The sequence below is a fragment of the Vanellus vanellus genome (genome assembly GCF_965231255.1).
Source record: "Vanellus vanellus genome assembly, chromosome: 1".
In the NCBI taxonomy this organism is placed as follows: Eukaryota; Metazoa; Chordata; class Aves; order Charadriiformes; family Charadriidae; genus Vanellus; species Vanellus vanellus.
The window spans coordinates 213,744,580-213,760,588 of record NC_138905.1 but is presented as its reverse complement, the minus strand read 5'-3'; positions in this window follow the sequence as shown (position 1 = coordinate 213,760,588).

The following is a 16,009-nucleotide window of genomic DNA, read 5'->3' as shown; positions in this document are numbered from 1 at the left end:
TACTGCTGGGGCCAGAGCAGAACTATTCTTAACAATGTGCTCTTGTTCAGAGGGCAATTGAGAACAGCAGCCTGTTTTTCAGTGCTCTCCATCACTCTCCAGAGTCCATCTCTCCCCACTGAGAAGAAAACAAGCTCTCAATGTAAGCACCCAAAAGAAGGCTTGGGAATAAACTCCTTCATGTTCCATTTCCTACACTGGCACTAACCTTCTGGCCCATTTGTTAGGAAACCACATAGGACGTGTAAAATGTGGGTTCAGTTCCCTCCTCCTCTTCCTGGGGGACTGTGAGTCTGCTTCTCTCCTTTCCTGGGGCACAGCAGGTTTTGTCTTGTGCAGATACTTGTGAAAACTGCCTGGCCTTGAGTTTGTTAGAGACAGCCACAGTCGTGCTGGAGGTTCTTGAAAGTTTGCTGATGTGAATATACCTTCATAACAAATCATGGAGTCACAGAATACTTGATGTAGGAAGGGACTTCTGCAGATAGGCTAGTCCAACGCCTCTGCTCAGAGTAAGATCACCCACAGCAGGTTGACCAGGGCCATGTGCAGTCAGAATTTGAGTATCTCCAAAGTATTCAAACGCAGCCTGTCTGGGCAACCTTTTATATCATTTGACTACCCTCACAGGAAAAAATAAAAAAAAAAAAAAGAAGAAAAAAAAAAAGAAGAAAAAAAGAAGCTTTTTCTTATGCTTAAATTGAATTTTCTATATTTTGGTTTCTACCCATTGCCTCTTGTCCTGCCACTGAACACCACTGAGAGGAGTCTGACTGCATCTTCATTTTTCCACTCCATCAGTTATTTGTAGATGCTGATAAGATCCTCCAGAGCCTTCTCTTTTCCAGCCTGGTCAGTCCCTGATCTCTTGACCTCTCCTTGTATGGCAGGCGCTCCAATTCCTGAACAATTTTCATAGCCCTTTGCTAGACTCACTTCAGTAAGTGTCTTTTGTACTGGGGGCCTCGGCATTGTACCCAGCTCGCCATATGTCTCACCAGTGCTGAATAGAGGGGAAGGATTGCCTCCCTTGACCTTCTGGCAATGCTCTACCTAAAGCAGCTCACTATGCTATTGGACTTCTTTGCTACAACAGCCCATTGTTGGCTCATGTTCAACATCTTGTCCACCAAGACCCCCAGATCTTTCTCTGCAAAGCCGCTTTTTAGCCTGTTACCTGTTGGCCCATTTCTCCAGCCTGCAGAGGTTTCTCTGAATGGCAACACAACCTTCCAGTGCATCAACCACTCCTCCCATTTTTAAATCATCTACAAACCTGCTGAGGGTGCAGTCTTTCCTGTTGTCTGGGTCGTTGATGAAGATGGAGAGCAATTTTGGCTCCAATATTGGCCCCTGGGGTGCACCACTAAACTCTGACTTCCAGCTGGACTTCATGCTGCTGAGCATAACCCTTTCAGCCTGGCAGTTAGCAACAGTTTTCTGTCCACTCTACTGTCCATTCATCTAGTCTATGCTTCGTCTGTTTGTGGCTGAGTACGTTATGGGAGACTTAGCCTTGCTAAAATCAAGGTAAAGAACATACAGTGCTCTCCTCTTATCCACTAAGTTACTCATCTCCTTGTGGAAGGGTCTCTTTGGTCAGGCATGATTTTCCTTTCATAAATACGTGCTGACAAATCCCAGTGACCTTCTTGTGCTTAGTAAATTTGGAGACGGTTTCCAGAATTAGCTGCTCCATCACCTTCCCAGGGATCAAGGTGAGGCTGACTACCTGTGCTTCCCTGGATCCTCCTTCTTGCTGTTCTCGAAGACAGGAGTGACTTTTGATATCTGTCAGTTCTTGGGAATTTCCTCCGATTGCCCTGATTACGATTGGGAGAGTAGTCTCGCAATGTCATCAGCTAGCTCCCACAGCTTTCATTAGGTCGCATGGATTTATGTATGTCTAGTTTGTTTAAGCGTTCCCTAACCTGATCCTCCTCCACCGAGGGTAAGTCTTCCTTGATCTAGACTTTCTGTCTGGTCTCAGGGGCTGAGATTCCTGAAGGCCACTCCTCCCAGTAAATACTGAATCCAAAAAGGCATTCAGAGGTACTTTGTCCTTTGTTACCAAGTCCTTCAGCTCATACAGAAGTGGGCACACATTTTCCCTAGTTTTCCTTCTACTGTTGATGTAACTGTAGAAACTTTTCTTATTGTTCTTCATGTCCCTCACCAAATTCAACTCCAGGTAGGCTTTGGCTTTTCTTATCCTTTACCTGCGTGTTTGGGCAATATCTCCATATTCCTCTGGGTTGATTTGGCCCCACTTGTACACTTAGTTTCTATGTTCAAGTTTAGTCAGGAGCTCCTTGTTCATCCATGTAGATCTCCTGCTGCTTTTGCCTTATTTCCTGCATGTTGTGTTGCACCACTCGAGCTTAGAAGAGGTGATTCTTCAATATCAACCAGCTCTCATTCACCCTCAGTTTCACAGAATGACAGAATGGTCAAGGTTGGAAGGGACCTCTGGATATGTAGTGACCAAGGATGAGGAAAAGGCTGAGGTACTTAATGTCGTCTTTGCCTCAGTCTTCAGCAGTAGGACCAGTTGTTCCCTGAGTACCCAGACCCCTGAGCTAGAAGACAGGGACATGCATCAGAATGAAGCCCCTGTAATCCAAAGGGAAATGGTGAGGGACCTGCTTCAGCACCTGGAGGTGCACAAATCTATGGGGCCGGATGGGATCCACCCAAGGGTACTGAAGGAGCTGGCGGAAGTGCTCACCAGGCCACTTCACATCTTTTATGAGCAGTCCTGGCTAACCGGGGAGGTCCCAGCTGACTGGAGGTTGGCAAATGTGACACCTGTCCACAAGAAAGGCTGGAAGGAGGATCCAGGGAACTACAGGCCAGTCAGTCTGATCTCAGTGCCTGGGAAGGCCATGGAACAGATCATCCTCAGCGCCATTACATGGCACATGCAGGAGAACAGGGTGATCAGGCCCAGTCAGCATGGGTTTGTGAAAGGCAGGTCATGCCTGACATACCTAATCTCCTTCTATGATAAGGTGACCCACTTAGTGGATGAGGGAAAAGCTGGGGATGTTATCTACCTGGATTTTAGCAAAGCTTTTGACACTGTTTCCCACAGCATTCTCCTGGAGAAACTGGCTGCTCATGGCCTGGACAGGGGTACTCTTCACTGGGTAAAAGACTGGCTGGATGGCCATGCCCAGAGAGTGGTGGTGAATGGAGTTAAATCCAGTTGGTGTCCAGTCACAAGTGGTGTCCCCCAGGGCTCGGTGCTGGGGCCGGTTCTCTTTAATATCTTTATCAATGATCTGGATGAGGGGATGGAATGCACCCTCAGTAAGTTCGCAGATGACACTAAGCTAGGTGGGCGTGTTGATCTGCTTGAGGATAGGATGGCTCTGCAGAGGGATCTGGACAGGCTGGACCGATGGGCTGAGGCCAATGGTATGAGGTTCAACAAGGCCAAGTGCCGGGTCCTGCACTTGGGTCAAAACAACCCCGTGCAGTGCTACGGGATTGGGGTGGAGTGGCTGGAAAGCTGCCCGGCAGAGAAGGACCGGGGGGTGTTGGTGGACAGCCGGCTGAATATGAGCCGGCAGTGTGCCCAGGTGGCCAAGAAGGCCAACAGCATCCTGTCCTGTATCAGGAATAGTGTGGTAAGCAGGACTGGGGCAGTGATCATCCCCCTGTACTCGGTACTGGTGAGGCCCCACCTGCGTTTGGTTTTGGACACCCCACTACAAGAAGGACATTGAGGTGCTGGAGCGTGTCCAGAGAAGGGCTACAAAGCTGGTGAGGGATCTGGAGGACAAATCTTATGAGGAACAACTGAGGGAACTGGAGTTGTTTAGCCTGGAGAAGAGGAGACTGAAGGGAGACCTTATCCCCCTCTACACCTACCTGAAAGGAGGTTGTAGAGACATGGGGACTGACCTCTTCTCCCTGGTGACAAGTGATAGGACGAGAGGAAATGGGTTCAAGTTATGTCAGGGGAGGTTTAGATTGGATATTAGGAAACTTTTTTTCACTGAAAGGGTTATTAAACATTGGAATAAGCTGCCCAGAGAGGTGGTGGATTCACCATCCCTGGAGGTGTTTAAGAAAAGGGTAGATGAGGTGCTTAGGGACATGGTTTAGAAGTGGTGGTGTTTTTATCAGGGTAGGTTAACGGTTTATCAGGGTAGGTTAACGGTTGGACTTGATGATCTTAAAGATCCCTTCTAACCTCAGCAATTCTATGATTCTATGATTCTGTGATATCATCTAGTCCAATCCCCCAGTCTTCAAGACTTTATTGCATGAAATTCTTCTAAGCGATGAAAGCCATGTGTATCTTAGCAAGTACTTCAAACAACTTCAAAAAGAACAAGAAATCCTATGTTACTGATAAATCCAAAGGAAAGCACAGGTCAGCCAGTCACTTCCCATATAATGTCTCAACCCTCTGACGTACCTGGAATGATGAACAGGAGGGAAACTGCTGAAGTTACATGAATATGAGACTTGCTTTATAAATGTCTGTAAGTGATCTGGAATGGGATAGAATACTCTTTGTACTTTTCTTTAGGAAAATTACCCAGTTACTTGATGAAACTGCTGTTTTGTGTTTGAAAATTTCCATTTTAATAAAAGTTATCCTTTCTGTCAGAATGCACGATATTTTGGCTGAATTGTCTGTTGTTTCTTGGTGGTTGTGGTCCGATGTTAGCAAGAGGTGGCTGCAGATTCAGCATTACATAACACAGAGGTATATGCTTCTTGCTGCCCGAATTTACATTTCACTCTGTCATCCCTGGGTCTCACATTTTTGATTTCCACTTACCCTGCCATCATTACCTGTTCAAATCTCTGTATTCCTATGTGAGTCCCAATGTATTTGCATTTGCCAATGAAGCTGACCTTAATTTCTCTTCCCTTGTCACTCTTCACATCTTTCTTAAACAGGTCTGCTTTCTTTTTTGATCACTCTTCAAGAACTGCCTCTGTTGTGCCTTTAAAAGGTCAGATGTATATATGAATTTTCAGAGTAAATAAAAATAACTGGTAAATCTGTATACATAAAATTTTGACATGAGATGTATTTTGGGAGCATGTGCCTACTTCCATTTTTAACTCGCCAAAATGTATTTTTTTTTGAGCTTATGGGCTCTTCAGGTTAACACCTTTTTACAGATCTTTACTTCAGGGGGTCCCGGGTTAATCATACTGATTATTGATAGTCATTTGTTTAGCCCTATGACTTGTATTGGTCTTTCTTCACTGAGTGTCTGTCCAAACAGACTCTGTCATTAAGACTCAGTTCTCCCTTGCTTGGCCTGTATCTGGTAGAATGGGGGGAGTCATCTGCCTTTTTCCTTGACATATCTTGACAAATTATTAAATTATGACATCTTACATTTATTATGGGCAAAATGGATGATGGTATTTTTAATTTAGACAGTTAACTATAAATTCTTTAATGAATGCATGCAGAATCATGAAAGATAATCGATACCCGAACACACTCTGGGATGAACAGATGTCATTGACACGTTGATAATTGCAAGTAAGAGAGCATGGCTCAATCAATTCTCTGACTCAAAATTGTATGTAAGTGATTTTGGAGAAAATACTAGCAGAACATTCAACAAACTTAATCAAAGAGACCATAAAGTCCCTGGCAAAGACTAACGATGATAAATGAGCTGTCAAACTCCTGTTTAAGACTTCCTCAAGGTAACAGGACTCATCTACGTGCACCTCACTCCAGCTGCCCGAGCTGCTTCTCAGCTACTGCAGTGCCCTCCTGAGCTGGGGAAATATTATGCCTATGTAGCCAAGCTGAGGGACAAAAAGGCTTAGATTGGGCCTGTAGGCCCAAGAGTGGCCCGCTTCTTCCCTATATTCTTTTTTTCATCCAGAGTTTTATTCACAGCCAAACCCTGGCTGCAAGACATTATGTAGCTCCTGTGCAGATTGAACATACAGTGGAAGAAAGATTTCTCAGTTGTGTTTTCTCTTGCTCTGTGCTTGTCAAAGGCTGGGAGATAGCTGGCTCTGCCTGAATTGGCAGAACTCTTTCAGAACATCTTGATCTTGCAAAAGGAGGAGCTGCCCAGAATCCTCAGCGTGGCACTTTTTTTATCTCTTAGATGAATATTAGTGGCATTAGAAGGGCGTGATACTGAGTTGGCTGTTAATGCGAGCAAGTTTCTATGATGGACTGAAAGAACAAAGGCAACTGAAGGACTTTCTACTCTGTCCCTGAGCTACAGTTCAGTGTTTTATGTGCTTTAAAGGGTCTTTTCTACAGTCTGCTATATATTGCAGCCCTCTGGTTGTAGAAGGGAAAAAGTTCTGCTGGTTTGATCTGCGCTATAACTGTCAGGAGAACAGAAGATATCTAGCCTCCCAGAGCTCTGGTAGGATGCCTGTGTTGAGCCATTTGGATGGCAAAGGCAATTCATATTAACTAGTCACAGTCTTCCATTTCATGATGTTTACTTTATCAGAGCAAGTTACTCAAAGTTCAGCCTCTCTTCTCTTGTGCTTTAGGTGCACAGATCAAACCTCAGAGTATCAGACGGTGAAATCAATTGGTATTCAGCTGCAGATCCTCTGCACAGTGGCAGAGACTTGTTGGCTGCCTTCCAAGGTAGGTTTCAAAACGGCTCTTCAACACCTTGAAAAGAGAACAGGCACTTAGAGGAACTATTACTTAGTTAAGGAGAAAAGAGACATGATTCTCAAACTGACTTGAAGGTCTTTTAAAGACCAGTATTGAGACAGTTTGTCTTACAGAGTATATATCCCCTTTCCTTTCCCCACAAGTTGTACTCTTAGGTTTCTCCCTATTCTTTGCTTTTAACTCTATCTTACCAGCGAGTACATTTCACTATGCTTACCTTGTGCTTGTTCAGTCGCTGTGGGCTGGGTTGTTTGGAGCCTTTTTTAAGAGTGCAAATAACATGGATGAAAATGTCACTTCTCATTGTGGTTGGGAATCTGGTCTTGAAGACTGACAAGACACACTGTTTTTGTTTGAATTAAAGGATGATTTCCCCAACTGGAACTGCAAGAAATACGCAGATTCTCTCCGAGGAGAGACTGGAGAGAAAAGAACACTCCTGAAAAATGAATTTATCTTGTCCAAATATAAATATTAATTAATGGTTAGGTGAATCATATCCCCAAACTCCTGTTTTTATTTTTTATTAAAACCAGCACATAGCACGAAAAGATCTCTGCAAAACGTATTTGAGATAGTTATATGAAATCCCATCCTATGAAATGGCTTGAAAAGTGTTCCCTGGAAGAATGGTAAACACTCTGAATCCTTGTATATGCTCATTTACAGAACTCAAATATGTTCATTTACAGAAGTCTTCTAAACCTGTCTGAAAAACTGGAGAAGACCCTGTCACAGTGAATTAGGAAGGTCAGTGTTGCCAGCTGAAGTCTAAATACATTTTTTTTCTTAATTTCCACAGTAACCCCCTCTTGCAATCGCCTGGTGCCAACCTGTCTGAACCCTGTGTGCTTTGAGGACCTCAATCTGTGTCTTTTGAAATGCAGGATAATGCCCCGGGTTTTGAACCATCCCTCTTCTTGATGGTAAGCTCAAAAACCTGTGTGGATGCCAGATATTACTTCTGTCAGAAACTGGGATATGAGTTCCAAGTTTAATTAGCAAGACTGGATGAAATGTGTCATTGCATTCATCAGCCCCAAGGATTTCTCATGGCAGCAAGTAAACCGTGGTTTGACTGTGTGGTTCTTGCTTTGGTAGGTCAGACTGCTGGGCCATTGACTTTGTTTTCCTGTTTCTCAGTATTCTTAAATTTGATGGTCTTTCCTCCTCAGTAGACTGAAGAGTGAACCAGCTCCTGTCTCCACTTGTAATGAAATAAAACTCCAAGGACTCTGCAGACTTCTCTGGAGTTACAACCAAATTTACTTCAGTGTGAATGAAAGCAGGATTGAACCTATATCTTAACTTTTATTTTTATCGCTCTCAAGCAATTACTTCCCACAACAGCTTCAAAATCAACCAGCAGTTTCCATAGTTGCAGTTCTGTTCTAATTTTTATTTGCTTTTCAGATTTGAAGGCTATTTATAGTATTTTCAAGTCTTTGTATAGACAGAATTGTGCATAGGACCTACAAAATATTGGGACTAAGAGAAATGTTTTGAGAAATTAACGGTATTTGAATTATTTTTTTACCATTTTTAATTATAAAGAGCAGTATTTTCTCAAAAAAAAAGTGAGGATTAGGAGACAATGAAAGATAAGATTCTTGGCAAGTCAAGAATTTGGGAAATTTTGCAAATCAGATTATTCCTGAGACGTGCAATGAAATTTTGAGAAGCTGTCAACACTGATTATAATCCCATTTTTTTAGTGGTACTTTCTTTGTTCCTTAACTATATGAAATGCACTGATGTGCATTTTGTTGCTGTTGGCTTTTGTGTCCTTGGTGTTCTGGCATTGTCTGGCTGGCAGGAGCAGCTAGCAAAGCTGTCCAGCATTTATTCCTGTTTGATAGGCATGAACAGGTTCAAATTGCGCTAACTGCAATCTGGATACCTATGACTGACATTTAGGAAATGGATTTTTTTTTTTCTTATGGTCTGTTATGCTTAAGAACGGTATTTTCTACAACGGCAGAACGGATCTTGGGCAAAAGAAACTGAAAACATTTTGTGGGAGAAGGTGGGTGATGGCTGGATCACACTGCAGCAGGGAGAGGAAGAGTGGGAAGGGACACTATCAGTTTAAATCAGACGGGTACATTTTGACAGTCTTTTTTAAGACTATGAATTCTAAACCCAACTACTCTGACCAAAACTGGTCTTCTAAGTGCTAACACAGGCTGGCTTGTATTTACCTATGTGCTTAATTCAGCTTTTCTGACTTAGCTCAAATCCTGTTAGACATGTGCAGAAATGGCTGTGGGATGAAGGGTGGAGATATCCAAATGGAAGTATCCAACGGTCCATATGTTTTGAGCATCTGCAGCTTGCCTAGAGTGAAATTTGTGGGTGCACCAGAGCACTTATTTAAGTGCCTAAATGTAATTTCCAGCACCTAAAAGAATGGAAAACCTTGGCTTAATTTTATTGAGTCAGGATTTCATGGTAATAAAAAAAGAAACTGCAAACATGTGTTCCACTAAATTAAACTACTGTTTTTCACTATTTGCAACGAGGGCCCAAGAGTCAGGCAAACTCATTGCAAAGTCAGCGAGCCAACCTGCCCTACCTTTCTGCTTTAGTGTCAGAGCAGTCCGTGTGTGTTATATAGAAACATTTAGAACATCTGATGGAGGAGGAGGAGGAGGAGGGGACGTTCCTGTCTAATATATCTTGATGAGTGGTTAGGACTGCACCATAGCTGCTGCTCCTCCTTGCTTTGAAAACAATGCAAAAAACTCCATGGCTGAATGCTCTGGAATTTGGTCCTCAAGGTTCACAATTTTTCTTCTGTCACAAACTGGGTCAGCTAAGATAGCATAAAAAAAGGGTTTGAGCTGTTTGGATTTTTTGGTGTTTGCTTTACTGGTGAGGGCCAGGGGGGGGGAAGGTCCAAGAGCTTATTTGAAATGTCTTCCTATTCCTTCAGTTCTGCACTTGTTGCTTGTGAACATGGTATTCCTTGTCTTGATGGAGGCATGACATCCTTGTCCCAGGGCTTTAGCTCCTGATGTAACAACTCAAAGATGGCCATGAGTTGGGTAACTGCCAGTAGCAGGCAGCTTCTCAGTGGCCCTTAGTGCTGGGAACCCTTGAGAATGGGTGCTGTGGGCGTCTCTGGGCTGTAGGATGCAGGACTACATGTGTATTTTGGGGCAGAATCTGCCTGTTGCACCCTGAATCGTTTTGCTGTATCAGGACAGTCAGTGCCGAGTTCCTGTTGCCTGGTGTACTGCTACGTGACAGAGGAACACCATTTCTCAGGTGTGTAGTTACTACCTTATGAGTTTTATTTTAGAGATCACCTTTTAATATCTCTTCCTATTGTTAGTAACAGAAATGGGGACAGTCACCAATGGAAGAGGCTTAGTGTATGAGAAAAAGTCCCATGCCTGAATGAAAGTCACTCTTTTCCGGTTACAGTACTTTGCATTTAAGCACCCTGATTTAGTATCTTTAGTGACCCCAATGAACAGGGGCGGTGGCAAAAGAAGTCCTCCCAGCTCTGTTTGCCCCCCATGGGCAGGAGGCACTCAGCTGCCCAAGAGTGGTTTCTGTAGCACTCCAGAGGGTCTCACGTAGCAGCACCCAGGCTGGGAAGCCCACGGTGGTTTCCCACTGTAGGAAAGCTCAAAGCATTCCTACAAACTGGTAGACCGTAAAGTAAGGGAGAGCAACAGATTTGCATGCAGTGGCATGGATCGGGATAAATGGAGAAGGAGTGTTAGTGGGACACTGTTTTCAGCTCCTTGGGTATGCTGTCACTCCAAATCAACCTCTGTGTCTGTGACCAAGGTAATCTGCGGGCAGTAATAAGCCACAAAAACCTCTTTCAAGAGGGAGAGATGGAGACATCAGGGGATGGTTGCTGCATCCATGTCTGACCTAAACACTATGTTTCAGTTGCGCTTACACGTTATCTAAGCTGTGCTTACGTATGCGTGATGTGCTCAATGCCTTCTACATGCTCACACCACCAGCTTCCTCAGTGGTCACAGCCCTGACTTTTCTTGACCATTGTCAGGCATCAATTTGGGCTGACAATAGAGAGCTGATGTTGCAATCAGGTGGTTTTGAAGCTGCAGTTTTCCTTTACCTTCGCCATAGATGGATGGGCTCATTCTAAAAGTGTCAGTGAGCTTCCAGATGTATTTTAGAAATAGAAAAATCAGGGCTTTTAAACTTTGGCGAAAGCTGGTGGGAATAACTATCCACAAATGAAGAAAAAACTAAGTATGCTTTTCTTGAATGATTTAGTACAGTTCATTTTGACAGCCTGTAAAAGAATAAAACGGGCATCTTTGACATGCTGAGAGTATATAGGACAGACATAAACACTGATCTCTTGCAATCCCAGGCAGCTGCTGTTGTTCTAATTGTAAGAACTTCTTTCTGGCAGAGTTGATACAAGACTCAAGCTATTTTGGAGCTAATTAAAATATGTCAAATCATCAAAATACTTTCAGAGAATAGCATCATGAGAAATTAAATTCACTGCTTTTGTAAATAGTAAAGCGGTGACTATTTAATGATGTACAGATTTAATTACAGAGAGGATGACATCTTTATGATAACAGTATAAAAGTAATTATACATCACAGGAGCTGAACTGGACTGTGCTCAGTCCTGCGTTCTTGGCGCGCAGCTGTGCAGAGCGGGTTGTCAAACACCCACAAGCCTGTGACAGTCTGCTTTGGTTTTGCAGTCGGCTGAGTGTCTGTGAGTAATGGTATGCCTCCCATGACAGAGCAATGTTTAATTGACCACAGCTAAAAAATTGGCAGGGCGGATTTTCAGCGGGCATGGTCTGAGAAAAGAGATTTTCTATGCTTGTATAGGCAATAGAAGGTGTGTACCAATCTACTATGTATCTTTTACTTATTGTAAATCATGGTTGTTTGTCAATACTGAAGAGCGAAACCAAGAATAAATTATATTTTTACCCCCTTTGTAATTCACAGAAGTTTTATTTGTTTGAAACATACCCAATGCCAAGTGAGCATCTTTCTTAATGAGATTATTCACATGTTCTGCACGACATATTTTCAAGTCAAATGGAATATGAAGAACACTTCAGAAACACACAAAGTACTTAGGGACAGTTTTAAAGAGGAAGTAAAAGATGATGAACTTATTCTTGCAGTTATTGTTATTGTTATTTCTGTTTCAATTGTCTTTTTGTTGTTGTTGTTCTGGCTCAGTGTTCATTATGCGAACAGAAAATGTCTCACCACATGAGCATTTTTTGTACCTGAGTAAGTAGTCTGTGTATGTGCATAGCCCAGCTGAAATGAAGAAAACAAAAAGTATTGAAAGAGGGCAGAGAGAGAAGAAGGATTCAAGGGGAAATATATATTTAGGCAATCTTGGCTCAATGTTAACAGTTTGTCATTGGAGATGGGGGTTCAGGTCCTGGCTCTGCGGCAGTCTGTCTACAACCTTATCTGGCCAGGTCCAGCAGCTCTTTGGGTCCCAGACAGAACATTGTGTTTGGTGCGGTGACAAGATGTTACGTGTAGAATTACAGTACCAAATGGTGAGAGAAAGTGAGAGAGAATGAGGGTTTGATAACCAACATCAGTTTATTCTGCAAACAAGCACCTCTGTTTGGTCTAGGTAATTCCTCTTTACAGACATGGTGCGGTCTTTTCTCTCTGGCCAGTCTTGGCTCCAGAAGGGAAGATAAGGTTGTGTCTGTGCTGGAGTTCATCCTTCTTTTTCTGCCACATCTTCTCCCACTCTACTTATAGTGATGAGTATGTAACTGCCATCACAGGTCACAGTTCCTCCACTTCTCTCTAAAATGGCTCCACCAGTTTCATGAGGTGCATTCAAGATATTATTTTATAAGAGTCTTTTCTTGTCTCATTAGAGAGCCATAGAGGTACTGAACAATTTAAGTTGCCAGATGAGCACTCTTGGCTCCCTGGTCTGCCTTCCCCCACTGGAAGCAGGGCCAAATTCCAGGTAACATTAAGTTGCTCAAGGTCTTCTCTGCATGCTTATGACAAGGTGTGAAGGTGAGTTGATGTTTAAAAAATGGCCAATTATAGAATTCAAAGATACACAGCATGAACCAAATGAATGAGTCAGTGGATGAACCAGTCTACCTATTACATTACACAGAAGATGACATAAGAACTTGAGAGACACTATGTCCCTTTCTCTTTCTGTCACAGTCTCTGTGATTGACTTTGGGCAAGTTTCATCATTTTCATGCTTGCTTATGAAAACAATGATGTTTTCTTTGTCAAGGACTCCATGATGTACAAATTAAGGGAGCTGTATGAATTTTGTTGTCCTGATTTTCTCAGACAATAGCACAGCTGTAGCCCACACTACAAAACGTGTGGCAGAACCCGTAGTGCACTGTTTTCCATGAATGAAGGGTTTGCCCTTGGTGGAGGCAAATGACCTATAATGGGAACAGGAGTCTGGTTTCCTAGAATCATAGAAAATATGGCAGGAAAGCACCCTAAAAGTGTCTTTTCTTTACCCATCAGCCCAAAGAATTCTTATGTACACCATTTTGACTGAAGTTTGTCTAACCTGTCTTTCAGTAACCTTCAATTCCACAGGTTTCTTAAACCATCTTTTTCCTGTGTTTTACTGTCTTACCTATTAGAAAACTTTTCTTACTGTCTGAATAAAATTTTCCTTTCTGCAGGTTCTAGATCTTGACAATTTCCCCAGTGTCACTGGACTTGAACAATTTGCTTCCTTCCTCTTCGAAGATACCATTTATATATTTTAAAACTACTACTGTGGGATTCTTTTGCTTGTTCTTCTTTGGATCAAAACTTTCAGTCTCTTCACCTTTTCCTCTTGAACCATGTTTTACAGTCCTCTGGTCATTACTTTTGTTGCTTTCTTCTGGACTTTGATTGGTTCCTTGTGGTTCTTAAAACTGCACGCAGAACTCCTGCTGAGAACTTAAATAAGCTATAAGAGCAGAAAGTTACTTCTTATGCCCCTCAGGCTGTATTGTTAACTTTTGTGTGACTTGTGGTTCTTTCAGATTCCTGCATTCTGGAAGAACTGTTTTCTAAGCATTTTTTTCCCCATTTGGTGCTTGTAAAGCTAATCATTCCTATTAAATTGCGATATTTTTCTGAATTTTGTTCTAAGTTGTCAGACCACCTTTTCAGTTTATCAAGGTCACACTGAATTTCAGTCTCAATTCCTTCCATTTTTATCAGCTGAAAATTCAATCTCTATACATATTAACAAGAAGGATGATAGGACAGAAATACAGTTAGTACTGGGTCTTGGACAGACTCTTGGAGGAACTGCACTTGATAAACGCCGCGATTGAGAGACGGGAGGCAGCTTGATGCAAGCAGAAAGTCGTTTATTCTAAAACTTTCAGGGGTTATATAGAGATTGTGTTACAATCTGGTTGGTTCTTTCAAACATGTACAACTAACCCTACTACTTCTAATTGGCTAAAGATAACATCAGAAGGCCCTTGTTAGGGGCTTTCCTGGCACTTCTCACAGCCCATTGTTATCACCTCCGTAGGTGTGTGCACCACTTAAGACCTATTCATCAGGTGGCGCCTTCCTGCAACCTCTTAACCTTTTAGCAAGGTTTCTGGCCCACAAGCTCCAGCAGGTCTCTGCTTATCAGATGTGTAGAGCTTGGGGTTTTCTTCTTTAACCCTTCTCTTTCCAAATCACCTTGCAATCCTTGTGCCACAGATAAGACTTTTAAGTTTAACTCCTGGTGTAACCTCCTGGTAGTTACTCTCTGACTTAGGTTCACAATCAGTTTTCTGTCTGACAAGAATTTTGCCCAGGTTGTTTTGCCTTAGCTTGCTTTTGAGAACGCTGCAGAAGACAGCATGAAAAACCTTATTACTGCTGCTTTGTTTTCTACAAGGTATTCTATTCCAGGTTAGATTCACTTGATGTATTTTTTCTGGATGAGTTGTATGTTTTTTCATGTACTTAAAACCTGTTGCCTGATGCTCCAAGGATGATATTGTCTCACTTCAGGATAAAAACGGGTGTTTCCTCTTCCATTACAAGATAATTTCATTACAAGGCCATTTTCATTGTCATTTTAACATGTTTTCTTGTGTTAAATCTCCTCACAGTATAGTCTGGACAGTCCTTCCTTATCCTAATACCTATAAACACTGTGAATTAATTTTCCTTCTATACCATTTTATGTAATAGTATTTGTTGTGCTAGGCTATACCAAATAAAAACACATTTTATCTTGGTATTGAATAGGTATAGACAAACAGATACCCAGGTACCTTCCAGTTGCCAGCTATTTATTTTCTTTACAGGGTGAGATAAAACAGTAAGTCAAATTCAGACCTATTTTAAATTCTGTGGCTTTCAACACATTTAAAAGTCATATATTTTTTTTTCTGGGTCTGCTTACTTTTAATAATACATTGGATTGTGTTATTACGTCCAGGAAAAAAAAAAAAAAAAAAAGACTTTTTAGGAAAGTCTATTCTGTAAGTGGGACAAATAATGAGTTTGGACCTACTGCAGCCGGAAATATTGCTGAGCTGGAGAATAGTTTGCTTTTTAGTCTTTCATTTGGAGAAACAAAGTGGTTAAACTATGACTTTCTTTTTTTTTCAGTTTCCCTAGAGATTTCAGGCTTTACCACGTCATCTAGTTAGATCTTGCTCTTTACTTAATATACGAGATCCCTGTTAGCAACTGAAATGCTGCAGAACACCCATGTAGTTCAGAACAAATTAATATACAGGCTAAGACGGACTTTTAGTGACAAAACTGTACTGCTGCAACACAGGTAGACTCTGGTAGATCTTATCATATGCAGATATAGTCTGTGCCCGTACCATCAAACGCATACGTTTTGTCTCCTGTGATATAAATACATTCAGAAAGCCCATTCACTGTTGGAAAGCGCTTCACCCAACAGCTTGCTCCTCAAGGACTCGGTGTTTTTCATCTAATCGGTCTTGAAAACTGTTTTTGGAGGTGGCTGAGAGCATGTCTGAGTCATCATTGATAAATAATAATTGATTTACAAGATTCTTGTCCTTATGATTATGAAGCTAAAGGTGTCCTTCGTTCTCTCTTCAGTCATTTCACTGATCTTTGGGCGGGTATTTTTGCTGGTGTTATTTTGAGGAATGCTGGAAAATTTATTTAACTTTTATAATGCACTGAGCAAATAACAACATTTCTTTTAAACCTGGAAGGACTGTTCTTCTTGTTTACTATGACAGTGGCTGTAGCACAAGCCATAGAATACCACCAAGGGACATGAATGAAATTTTTGTTTTGTGCCATAATGTTGAAGCCAGTTGATTACACTATTTTGACTCTGAATTAGAAAAAAAGAAAGAAGCTTCAGTATTTCTATGGG